Raw genomic sequence first — 13820 nt, forward strand, 5'->3', positions numbered from 1 at the left:
TGAAAAGAATGCTTTAGATGCTGGTTATATTGTTGAATTCATTCATGATGCTACTCAAAATTATTTTGAGGGAGGAATATATGTTTGTAGGAATTGCAATAATATCAAGCTTCCTCTCTATGTGCTTAAAGTTTTGAAGCTATGCTTGTTTTGCCTTCCTATGCTAGTTGATTCTTGTTTCCATAAGTTGTTTGCTCACAAAATCCCTATGCATAGGAAGTGGGTTAGACTTAAATGTGCTAGTCATATTCTTCATGATGCTCTCTTTATGTTACAATTCTTATCTTCTATATGAGCATCATTGAAATCATCATGCCTAGCTAGGGGCATTAAACGATAGCGCTTGTTGGGAGGCAACCCAATTTTATTTTTGTTCCTTGCTTTTTGCTCCTGTTTAGTAATAAATAATTCATCTAGCCTCTGTTTAGATGTGGTTTTATGTCTTTAATTAGTGTTTGTGCCAAGTAGAACCTTTGGGAAGACTTGGGGAAAGTCTTGTTGATCATGCTGTAAAAAACAGAAACTTTAGCGCTCACGAGAATTGGTGCCATTTTTATTTTAAGAGTGATATTTAGTTAATTATTTTTAAGATGATTAATAGATAAATTCGTCAGGTCCAGCAATTTATTTGAGAATTTTATGAGTTCCAGAAGTATACGTTTGATGCAGATTACTACAGACTGTTCTGTTTTTGATAGATTCTGTTTTCATCGTGTTGTTTGCTTATTTTGATGAATCTATGAGTAGTATCGGAGGGTATGAATCATAGAGAAGTTGGAATAAAGTAGATATTACACCAATATGAATTTAGAATGAGTTCATTACAGTACCTTGAAGTGGTGATTTATTTTCTTATACTAACGGAGCTTACGAGTTTTCTGTTAAGTTTTGTGTTGTGAAGTTTTCAAGTTTTGGGTAAGGATTCGATGGACTATGGAGTAAGGAGTGGCAAGAGCCTAAGCTTGTGGATGCCCAAGGCACCCCAAGGTAATATTCAAGGACAACCAAGAGCCTAAGCTTGGGGATGCCCCGGAAGGCATCCCCTCTTTCGTCTTCGTTCATTGGTAACTTTACTTGGAGCTATATTTTTATTCGCCACATGATATGTGTTTTGCTTGGAGCGTCAATTTATTTTGTTAGGATTTACTTACTGTTATTTAGAACAATGTTTTGCATCTTTTATTTCAATAAAAGTGGCATTGATAGCCTTTACTATGCCTATGTTACAAGTATAGATGTTGCTGTTTGAAAATAGAAAGTTTACCGCTGTTGCAATAATTACCTAGAAAATTCAGAATGTGATAAAATGTTGAAACCTTTTGCATATTAAGCTCTGATAAAGTTACTACAGTGGAAATTTTATTTCATAATTTTTGGAGCTAGGGAAGTATGGATGTTGCAGCATTCTTTACAGACTATCCTGTTTAGGCAGATTGCTGTTATGTTTGCATTGTTTGCATATGTTTGCTTCTTTAATGATTCTATTTGAGGATAGGACTATTAAACATGCATAGGAATTTAGTATGTAATGTTGAATAATAATTTTAGTGATTTGCTACAGTAGAGTATGATAAGGTTTTTGCAATGGTTTATACTAACTTATCTCACGAGTCCTTGTTGAGTGTTGTGTGGATGAAGCTTTTGAGATTTAGGTAGACCGTGATATGAGAGGAATTAAGGAGACACAAAAGCTCAAGCTTGGGGATGCCCAAGGCACCCCAATATAATATTTCAATAAGTCTCAAGCATCTAAGCTTGGGGATGCCCCGGTTGGCATCCCACCTTTCTTCTTCAACAACTATCGGTTAGTTTCGGTTGATCCTAAGTTTTTGCTTCTTCACATGATGTTTGCCATTCTTAGAATGTCATTTTATTTTCCTTTGCTTGCTGTTTGAATAAAATACCAAGATCTAAAATTCTTAAATGTTAGAGAGTCTTCACATAGTTGCATAATTATTCGACTACTCGTTGATCTTCACTTATATCTTTTGGAGTAGTTTGTTGTTTGCTCTAGTGCTTCACTTACACCTTTTAGAGCATGGTGGTAGTTTTATTTTGAAGAAATAGATGAACTCTCGGGCTTCACTTAGATTATTTTGAGAGTCTTAAATAGCATGGTAATTTGCTTAAAATCCTAATATGCTAGGTTTTTAAGATTAGTAAAACTTTCTTATGAGTGTTTTGAATACTAAGAGAAGTTTGATGCTTGATGATTGTTTTGAGATATGGAGGTAATAATATCAAAGTCGTGCTAGTTGAGTAGTTGTGAATTTGAGTAATACTTGTGTTGAAGTTTGGAAGTCCCGTAGCATGCACGTATGGTAAACGTTGTGTAACAAATTTGAAACATGAGGTGTTATTTGAAACATGAATTTTCCGTTTATGGGAAGTCTTTTGATGATTGTTTTAGAAATCTTGATCGAGTTTTGCAGAGATGTGAACAAACAAATCTTGTCTTAAATTGGGATAAGTGCCACTTTATGGTTAATGAAGGCATTGTCTTGGGTCATAAAATTTCTGAAAGAGGTATTGAAGTGGACAAAGCTAAGGTTGCTGCAATTGAGAAAATGCCATGTCCTAAAGATATCAAAGGTATTCGCAGTTTCTTAGGTCATGCGGGTTTCCATAGGAGATTTATCAAAGACTTTTCTAAAATTTCTAGGCCCCTTACAAATCTTTTGCAAAAGGATGTTCCTTTTGTTTTTGATGATGATTGCTTAGAAGCCTTCGAAACACTCAAGAAAGCCTTAATTTCTGCACCTATTGTTCAACCACCTGATTGGAACTTGCCTTTTGAAACTATGTGTGATGCTAGTTATTATCATGTTGGTGCTGTTCTAGGACAAAGAGTCGATAAGAAACTAAATGTTATTCATTATGCTAGTAGAACTCTAGACAGTGCTCAACGAAATTATGTTACTACTGAAAAAGAATTTCTAGCAGTGGTGTTTGCTTGTGATAAATTTAGATCTTACATTGTTGATTCAAAAGTAATTGTTCACACTGGCCACACTGCTATTAAATATCTTCTGAAAAAGAAAGATGCTAAACCTAGACTCATTCGATGGGTTCTCTTGCTACAAGAATTTGATTTACATACCACTGATAGAAAAGGAGCAGAGAACCCCGTAGCTGATAACTTGTCTAGGCTTGAAAATGTGCTTGATGACCGACTACCTATTGATGACAGTTTTCCTGATGAGCAGTTAGCTGCAATAAATGTTTCTCATAACACTCCTTGGTATGCTGACTATGCTAATTACATTGTTGCTAAATATTTACCACCTAGCTTTACATACCAACCAGAGAAAAAAATTCTTCTATGATTTAAGACATTACTTTTGGGATGACCCACATGTTTATAAAGAAGGAGTAGATGGTGTTATTAGATGTTGTGTACCTGAGCATGAACAGGGACAAATCCTACGGAAATGTCACTCTGAAGCTTATGGAGGGCATCATGCGGGAGACAGAACTACTCACAAGGTATTGCAATCTGGATTGTATTGGCCCACTCTTTTCAAGGATGCTTGTAAGTTCGTCTTATCTTGTGATGAATGTCAAAGAATAGGTAATACCGGTAAGCATCAAGAAATGCCTATGAATTATTCACTTGCTGTTGAACCATTTGATGTTTGGGGTTTTTTATTACATGGGACCTTTTCCTTCCTCTAATGGGTACACACATATTTTGGTTGCTGTTGATTATGTTACTAAGTGGGTAGAAGCTATTCCAACTAGTAGTGTTGATCACAACACCTCTATTAAAATGCTTAAGGAAGTTATTTTCCCAAGGTTTGGAGTCCCTAGATATTTAATGATTAATGGTGGTTCACACTTTATTCATGGTGCTTTCCGTAAAATGCTTGCTAAGTATGGTGTTAACCATAGAATTGCATCACCTTATCATCCTTGGTCTAGTGGTCAAGTTGAACTTAGCAATAGAGAAATAAAGTTAATTTTGCAAAAGACTGTCAATAGGTCCCGAAAGAATTGGTCTAAGAAATTAGATGATGCACTTTGGGCCTATAGAACAACATATAAAAATCCTATGGGTATGTCTTCTTATAAAATGGTTTATGGAAAAGTTTGTCATTTGCCTCTTGAGTTAGAAGATAAAGCATATTGGGCAATTAAAGAACTCAACTATGATTTTAAACTTGCCAGTGAAAAGAGGTTGTTTGAAATTAGCTCTTTAGACAATGGAGAACCCAAGCTTATGAAAATGCCAAGTTATTTAAAGAAAAAGTTAAAAGATGGCATGATAAAAGAATCCAAAAGCGTGAGTTCAAAGTTGGAGAATATGTTCTTTTGTACAACTCTCGTTTCAGATTCTTTGCAGGAAAACTCCTCTCCAAATGGGAAGGACCCTATGTTATCGAGGAGGTTTATCAGTCTGGAGCTATCAAAATAAATAATGTCGACGGTACTAACCTGAAGGTTGTTAATGGGCAACAAATAAAACATTATATCTGAGGTACGCCCATTAATGTTGAAAGTAATATTATCCAAACTATGACATGGGGATAACACATAAAAGAGTACTTCTGAACACTCCAAAATCGTTAAAAAGAGGAGGTACGTGACACGATAAGTAAACAAACTCCGAAAAATCCGCAAAAATATTTTCTGTCAGTTTTGGAATATAACAAAAATTAGAAAAATAAGAAACTTCCAGGAAGTGCACCCTGGTGGGCACAAGATGCGAGGCGCGCCCAGGTGGGTTGTGCCCACCTCGGGTACCTTCCGGACTTTGTTTTTCTACAGCTTGCTTGTTTCCCAAGATAAAAAATCTTTATATACCCCCCGAACCTGTTGATCACCATATTGCGAAAAAATCTTCTATTTTCTTTTCCTTGCTGTTTTCTGACAGATTTAGCTAGGCCAGCATCATGTCTTCCTCACCTTCCAGCAACGAAGGAGAAGACATAGAGTTGGTTCAGGAGGATCTAAGGAGAGAGGAAGCTGAAGAGGTTATCATGGAGGAAGGAGAAGGAAATTCTTTTGGGGTTCACCCTCTGGCTTCTGAGAGAGGCACCTTGGCTGGCATCTCCACTCATCGTAATCCTCATCAAGCTATGAGATCATCAAACACTCGAGAGAGCCCCGAAGCGCATGAAGAACTCCCACCAAGGAGGCCTTTACATAGGTTACATCATACAAATTTTCACAATTTGATTCACAATTATGGGTTCGAGAATACTCCTCGTGTGTGCATATCGTCCAATTGGGACATAGTTCATCCAAGAGAAAGTGATGCAGGAACAAACCCCTGGGGTCCGGAAAATAAACACATAATGGTTGAAGTGAAGGAAAATACCGAGTTACTCCATCGGGCTCTTCAGGAGATTCAAGGCCTGAGGGAGTTACTCATGGTTGTATTGGACAAGATCATCTCTTCTTCATCACCAAAATAAAACTGAGTATTGGGTATGGGCACTCCCCTTGGCTTCTGCCAAGCTTGGGGGAGGTACCCCAATAACGTATCACCCCACTATCTTTTGCCTTTACTTATTTTAGTTCGGTCCATAGTTATCTTTTGCTTTATATGAATAAAACTTTAGTTCAACCCTTTCTTTTTGAAGAGTTTTTCTTAGTGATCTGTCCTTGTAATCGTGTGCGAGATATATAATAAAGTTTAGTTTGAGTTTTTGCTTTCTTTACTTTCATGTTCCAATAAAAAGAAAGGAAATAAATGAAAAATATCATATGCTAATCTTATGGTAGGTGATGACACCACATAAGGAAAAGTACAAGTAGAAAATTTTATTTTGACAAACATAACATTGGTCAATGATGCAACTCATGAAATAATTAATAAGGGAAGAGAAGATTCACATATAAATATACTATCCTAGAAATCTTTTGTGATTGTGAGCCCCCATCAAAATATTATATGCCAAAATTGTTGAGTTGGACAAGGAAGACAACTTAATGATTTATGTTTGTTTGTATTCACATAGAAGTTATATTGTCATAGGTCCTTCAACATGTGGTGCTTGCCCCTATCTTTGCTAGCCAAAAATTCCGCACTAAGTAGAGATACTACTTGTGCATCCAAAAACCCTTAAACCCAAATATTATTTTCAAGTGTCCACCATACCTACCTAAGGATTGAGTCAGATCCTTCAAGTAAGTTGTCATCGGTGCAATAAGGCAATAAAAGTTGCTTCTAAAAGTGTGAGATCATTTAGTGTAAGAGAAAATTGAGCGTTGTACGAACTTGTGATGGTGAAGAATAAAAGTGACAGACTGCATAATAAAGGTTGCCATCACAAGGGGAAATACAACGTGATGTTCTTTTGCACTAAGGGGTTGAACATACAAACAAATAAGCGCATGGCAACCTCTGCTTCCCTCTGCGAAGGGCCTATCTTTTACTTTTATGTATTTACTTTTTTGCAAGAGTCAAAGTTTTTCTCTCTATTCCTTTTTAGTTTTATCCTTTGGCAAGCATCATGTGGTGGGGAAAGATCTAGGCACATATGTCCAGTTGAATATGGGTGGCATGCCTTATTATTGTTGACATCACCCTTCAGGTGAATTCGTTGGGAGGTGAAACTATAAGACCCTATCTTTCTATGTGTTCGGTTGAAACATTTTGCTCATGTGTATGTGATGAGTATTAGCAATCATAGAAGACTAAATGATGGTTGAGTATGTGGACTTTCCTAAAGGCTCCGATACGTGACCCTTCCTGAAAAGATGATGAATTGTAGTTGTAAAGTTGACTGAGAACATAGTTTGTTGGTTCTAATAGAGTTTATGCTTTATACTTCAATAGTGTGATGAATTGTTACTTATTCATGAGAAGTCTATGATAAAAGTCCTATGATAAAAGTTTTATGTTAAAGTTTTCTGCTGTTATAATAATTCACATGATGCTTCTATGTCCGTATTTTGGTTTTATCGACATCGCTTTCTCTAAGCATGTGGACATGTTTTTCGATTTTGGTTTTCGCTTGAGGACAAGCGAGGTCTAAGCCTGGGGGAGTTGATACATCCATTTTGCATCATGTTTTCTTACTATTATTTATGATGTTTTTATGCATAATAATGCTTTTTGGAGTAACTCTAATGCCTTCTCTCTCATAATATGCAAGGTACACACAAAGAGGGACAATTCCAGCAGCTGGAAATCTGGACGTGGAAAAGCTACGCCAGGCTACCTATTCTGCACAACTCCAAACAAGTTAAAACTTTATGGAGATTTTTATGGAATATATGAGGAATATTGGAGCCAATAAGTACCAGAGAGGGCCCACCAGGTGGGCACAACCCACCTGGGCATGCCAGGGAGCCCAGGCGCGCCATGGTGGGTTGTGCTCACCTAGGCCCACCTCCGGTGCCCATCTTCTGGTATACATATCATGAGTTTTTCTTGGAGCGTCTTGTATGATATGAGTCTTTGCTTGTATTGCTTTGTGTTCTTAGTCATGAATCCTTGCTGGACACACCTATTTGAGAGAGCTAGATTTATGCCATGACTTGTTAGAATTGCTCTCTATGCTTCACTTAAATCTTTATGAGCTATGGAATTGTTCTAGTGCTTCACTTATATCTTTTTGAGCACGATGTGCTTTAGTATTTTTGAAGAAATGCTCTCATGCTTCACTTAGATTTATTTGAGAGTTGGTATTTTTTAAAGAAATTCTCTCTTGCTTCACTTAAATTATTTTGAGAGAAGAAATTTTTTATGCTCATGTTCTTCACTTAGATTTGTTTGAGCTATCAAAGGCAACATATGAAAGTAGTCCCAAAGTGATAGATATCCAAGGAGGATATAATAAAAAACTTTCATGAAGATCATAGGACAAAATAAACTTTGATTCCTTGTAATAGTGAGTCATGTTGATGAGTAATTATGCTTTAGTAAGAATATTGGTGTTAAAGTTTGTGATTCCCTATGCAAGCACGAAAGTCAATAGTTATGCAATGAAATTACATCCTACTTGTGGTGCATTATTCGGTGTTAGTTATGCTTAATGCTCGCTTATGAGATTTTTTTCATTTCTTGTTTGGTTGATTCTCAATCTTTTGCTAGCCTTCATTTTGCACTAAGTATGATCACTACTTGTGCATCCAAAATCCTTTAAACTAGTTTTGCCATATGAGGCCACTATACCTACCTATATGAGGTATTCTTTTGTCGTTCTAAGCAAATTTGTATGTGCCATCTCTATTTTTCAAAATAAACTTCTGTGTGCTCGTACCGCTCATGAAACGGTAGGAGGTGGCTGATATATTTCCATGCTAGATGTGTTATTCTCAAGATGAGTGTTTATTCAATTGTCATTGCACGAGAGTACGACAAAGGTATTAGGGATGCCCAGTCCCAAAATGAAAAATGAATTTACTTTATGTTGTCACATAATAAATTCCTTGGAAAGTGTTGGCATGAAAGGCACCCGTGGATATGGTTAGCCATGGAAAGTGAAAGTATGGTGGAAAAGGAATAAACTTTATTTTCTGTTTTGGAACCACCTATGATATATCTAGCATGGAAAGTATTGGGAACTACTCGATCGTTTTCGTTGATAGGAAATGCACACCACCCAAAATGTTTTATCTTTATCTTTTTCGCTTTGAGCTCTGGCACCTCTACAAATCCCTACTTCCCTCTGCAAATGTTTTATCTCTATCTTTTTTTTATTTGAGTCTCCATCTTCTTTTATAAAGCACCAACGGGGCACTATGATCGTACTTGAGCATTGGGTGTAGGTAATATGCGAGTGTGTTTCATAAATGGATCAATGATTGAGCATAATGGGCTGGGGATAACTTGTTTTAGCGTTGATATTTTGAAAGACATGGTTACTTGCTGATATGCTTGAGTATTAAAGTCCTCATGTCAAAACTAGACTATTGCTTTAAACCATAGTCCAATTGTCCATGCTATAAAAGAAATAATATGTGATGAGCATGTTAGGTAGCATTCCACAAGAAAAATTCTGTTCTTATCATTTACCTACTCGAGGACGAGCAGGAATTAAGCTTGGGGATGCTGATACGTCTCCAACGTATCTATAATTTTTGATTGTTCCATGCTGTTATATTATCATTCTTGCATGTTTTATAATCATATTATATCATTTTTTGGTACTAGCCTATTGACATAATGCCCAATGCCAGTTGCTTTTTTTGCTTATTTTTTACATCGCAGAAAATCAATGTCAAATAGAGTCCAAATGCAGCAAAACTTTTTGTGGATTTTTTATGGACCAGAAGACACCCAATGGGCCGGAGAAGCACATGTGGTGTGCCCCTAGGGCCCAGGCATGCCCAGGGGGGTTGTGCCCACCTCGGTGGCCTCCCGCACCGCCTCTTTGCTCTATAAATACCCCAATATTCCAGAAACCCTAGGGGAGTCGACGAAAATCAATTCCAGCTGTCGCAAGTTCTAGAAACACCAGATCCAATCTAGACACCATCACGGAGGGGTTCATCAGCCTCATTGGTGCCTCTCCGATGATGCGTGAGTAGTCTTTTGTAGACCTATGGGTCCGTAGTTAGTAGCTAGATGGCTTCCTCTCTCTCTTTTGATTCTTAATATAATGGTCTCTTGGAGATCCATATGATGTAACTCTTTTTCTGGTGTGTTTGTTGGGATCCAATGGACTTTGAGTTTATGATCAGATCTATGTTTTTATCCATGAAAGTTATTTGAGTCTTTTGATGTCTCATATGCATGATTACTTATAGCCTCGTATTTTTCGATATTTAGGTTTTGTTTGGCCAACTTGATCTATTTGTCTTGCAATGGGAAGAGGTGCTTTGTGATGGGTTCGATCTTATGGTGCTTGATCCTAGTGACAGAAGGGGAAACGACACGTATGTATCATTGCTATTAAGGATAACAAATGGGGTCTATTTCTACATAAATAGATCTTGTCTACATCATGTCATCGTTCTTATTGCATTACTCCATTTCTCCGTGAACTTAATACACTAGATGCATGCTGGATAGCGGTTGATGTGTGGAGTAATAGTAGTAGATGCAGGCAGGAGTCGGTCTACTAATCTTGGATGTGATGCCTATGTAATGATCATTGCCTGGATATCGTCATGATTATTTGAAGTTCTATCAATTGCCCAATAGTAATTTGTTTACCCACCGTTTGCTATTTTTCTCGAGAGAAGCCACTAGTGAAATCTATGGCCCCCGAGTCTCTTCTTTATTATATTGGCCTTCACGATCTATTTTTATTTGCTTTTATTTTCAGATCTATTAATCCAAAAACCCCAAAATACCTTATTGCAATTTTTATTTATTTATTTTATCTCGCATTCCCGCTAAATCTATTTATCCTATCTACTACAAGTTTACCTATCTTTTTACGCGTGAGGGATTGACAACCCCTCTCTTACGTCGGGTTGCAAGTATTTGTTCTTTGTGTGCAGGAGTTGTTTACGTGGTGTTGCGTGGTTCTCCTACTAGTTCGATAACCTTTGTCTCATCATTGAGGGAAATACCTGCCGGTGCTGTGCTGCATCATCCCTTCCTCTTTGGGGAAATACCGACGTAGTTCAAGCAAACATCACCTCCTTCTTCATCACCAAAAGAAAATTGAGTATCGGGTATGTGCACTCCCCTTGGCTTTTGCCAATCTTGGGGGAGCTGCCCCAGTATCATATCACCTCCACTACCTTTTGCCTTTACTTATCTTAGTTCGATCCATAGCTATCTTTTGCTTTAGATGAATTAAAGTTTAGTTCGATCCTTTCTCTCCGAGAGTTTGATTAGTGATCTATCTTTGTAATCGTGTGCGAGGTATATAATAAAGATTAGTTTGAGTTTTGCTTTCTTTAATTTCATGTTTCAATAAAAAGAAAGGAAATAAATGAAAAGGATCATATGCTAATCTTATGGTAGGTAATGACACCACATAAGGAAAAGTATAAGTAGAAAATTTTATTGAAGATTGACAAACATAGCATTGGTCAATGATGCAATTCATGAAAGAATTAATAAGGGAAGAGAAGATCCACATGCAAATACACTATCTTGCAAATCTTTTGTGATTGTGATCCCCCATCAAAATATTATATGCCAAAATTGTTGACGTTGGACAAGGAAGACAATTGATTTATGTTTGTTCATATTCACATAGAAGTTATCATAGATCCCTTAACATGTGGTGCTTGCCCCCCATCTTTTCTAGCCAAAAATTCCGCACCAAGTAGAGATACTACTTGTGCATCCAAAACCCTAAAACCCAAATCTTATTTTCAAGAGTCCACCATACCTACCTAAGGATTGAGTAAGATCCTTCAAGTAAGTTGTCATCGGTACAATAAGGCAATAAAAATTGCTTCTAAAAGTGTTAGATCATTTACTGTAAGAGAAAATTGAGCATTGTATGAACTTGTGATGGCAAAGAATAAAAGTGACAGACTGCATAATAAAGGTTGCTATCACAAGGGGCAATACAACATGATGTTATTTTGCACTATGGGATTGAGCATACAACCAAAAAGCGCATGAAAACCTCTGCTTCCCTCTGCGAAGGTCCTATCTTTTACTTTTTTGTTTTTACTTTTATGCAAGAGTCAAAGTTCTTCTCTCTATTCCTTTTTATTTTCTCTTTTGGCAAGCATCATGTGGTGAGGAAAGATCTAGGCACATATATCCAGTTGAATATGGGTAGCATGATTTATTATTGTTGACATCACCCTTGAGGTGAATACATTGGGAGGTGAAACTATAAGCCCCTATCTTTCTATGTGTCCGGTTGAAACGTTTTGCTCATGTGTATGCGGTGAGTGTTAGCAATCATAAAAGACTATATGATGGTTGAGTATGTGGACTTGCCTAAAGGCTCCGATATGTGACCCTTCCTGAAAAGATGATGAATTGTAGTTGCAAAGTTGACTGAGAACATAGTTTGTTGGTTTCCAATAGAGTTTATGCTTTATACTTCGATGTTGTGGTGAATTGTTACTTATTCATGAGAAATCTATGATAAAAGTCCTATGTTAAAGTTTGTTGTTGTTATAATAATTTACATGATGCTTCTATGTTCATATTTTGTTTTTATCGACACCTCTCTCTTTAAGCATGTGGACATGTTTTTCGATTTCGGTTTTCGCTTGAGGACAAGTGAGGTCTAAGCTTGGGGGAATTGATACGTCCATTTTGCATCATGTTTACCTACTGTTATTTACAATGTTTTTATGGATAATAAAGCTTTTTGGAGTAATTCTAATGCCTTTTCTCTCATAATATGCAAGGTTCACACAAAGAGGGAGAATTCCGATAGCTGGAAATCTGGACCTAAAAAAGGTACGTCAGACTACCTATTCCACACATTCCAAATGAGCTGAAACTTCACAAGAAATTTTTATGGAATAAATAAGAAATACTGGAGCAAATAACTACCTGATGGGGACCACCTGTTGAGCACAAGACACCAGGGCGCGCCTGCCCCCCAGGCGCGCCCTGGTGGGTTGTGCTCAGCCCGGCCCACCTCCGGTGCCCATCTTCTGGTATATAAGTCATTTTGACCTAGAAAAAAAATAAGGAGAGGACTTTCAGGATGAAGCACCGCCTTCTCGAGGCGGAACTTGGGCAGGAGCACTTTTGCCCTCCGGAGGAGCGATTCCGTCGGGGGAACTTCCCTCCCGGAGGGGAAAATCATCGTCATCATCGTGACCAACAACTCTCCCTTCTCGGGGAGAGCCTTTACTTTCTGTTATTTAGAATTAATAAAGTACAAATGCCATTATTATACTGTTTTGCGAATTCTCCGTGCAATAAAAAATGACCAGAAAATAAAAGTTCTCCAAATGCCCTGATAATTTAATATGATTTTTTACAATATTTTAAAAATAGTGGCACTGAACACACCCTAGGGGGGTGCACCTATGAGCCACAAGCTCACAGGGCGCGCCTAGCAGGCTTGTGGGGTCCATGTAGCCCCCCTCACTTATTCCATCCACCCATGCTCTTGTTATTCCTTCAGGAAAAGTCACACCGTCGCTCAAACCCGTGTTCTTGCTCATTTTGCTATGATTTTCGATCTCCTTGCTCGTAGCTCCAATTCCAAAACTGTTTTGGTGGATTGCTCATCGGTATGTGACTCCTCCGTTGGTCCAATTAGTTTTTGTTCTAGTGGTTTATTATTTGCACATTTAGCAATTGTTGGTGACCATGTTCTCGAGCTTGCATGTCAAATTTATGTGGTTCAAACTAGTTTTGGTGCATGATATGACCTCTAGGCACTTGTGGGAGTAGTTGCTATCAATTTTGTTGAGTTTTGTTCACTTTTACTTTGAGTTACTTAAAATTTTAGAAATTTTCAGAGGGAGAAAATGTTTAGGAAGATGTTCCAAGGTGGTTCCTCGAGCAAGAAATCCCCAAGGCTCGCTCTACATGAGCCTTACCTTGAACCACCACGGGAAGCTTCGGTGCAACCTTGCGAATGGTCGTTGGATTACTTCATAACTCGAGCCGGTTTCAAAGAAAAAAATTGATATGTACATGCACAATGCTGGCTCGACGGACTTCGTGTCAGGTATTTGCTTGCAATATTACATCTCGCTGATTCTTTTGCATGGAGATTTGAGTATTCAGTCCATCACAATACACATTCTGTTTTATTTGATCTTTATAAAAAATCATTTTGCATGGAGCTTGAAGAATTTAATGAAGCATGCAAAATTCCACAATGGGGCATTTATAATGAACCTCGTAAATCTGATTGCGTTGAGTTTCTTGCTAGCATCACTTTGGGTGAAACTAGAAGCATAACACAAGGTACTATAGAGAGCATTCACTTTCCCGCTTTACATTATTTTGCTCTCTTCATAGGTAGATGCAT

Source organism: Triticum urartu, chromosome 6A (genome assembly GCF_056163025.1).
Source record: "Triticum urartu cultivar PI428250 chromosome 6A, HENAU_Tu73, whole genome shotgun sequence".
Classification (NCBI taxonomy): Eukaryota; Viridiplantae; Streptophyta; class Magnoliopsida; order Poales; family Poaceae; genus Triticum; species Triticum urartu.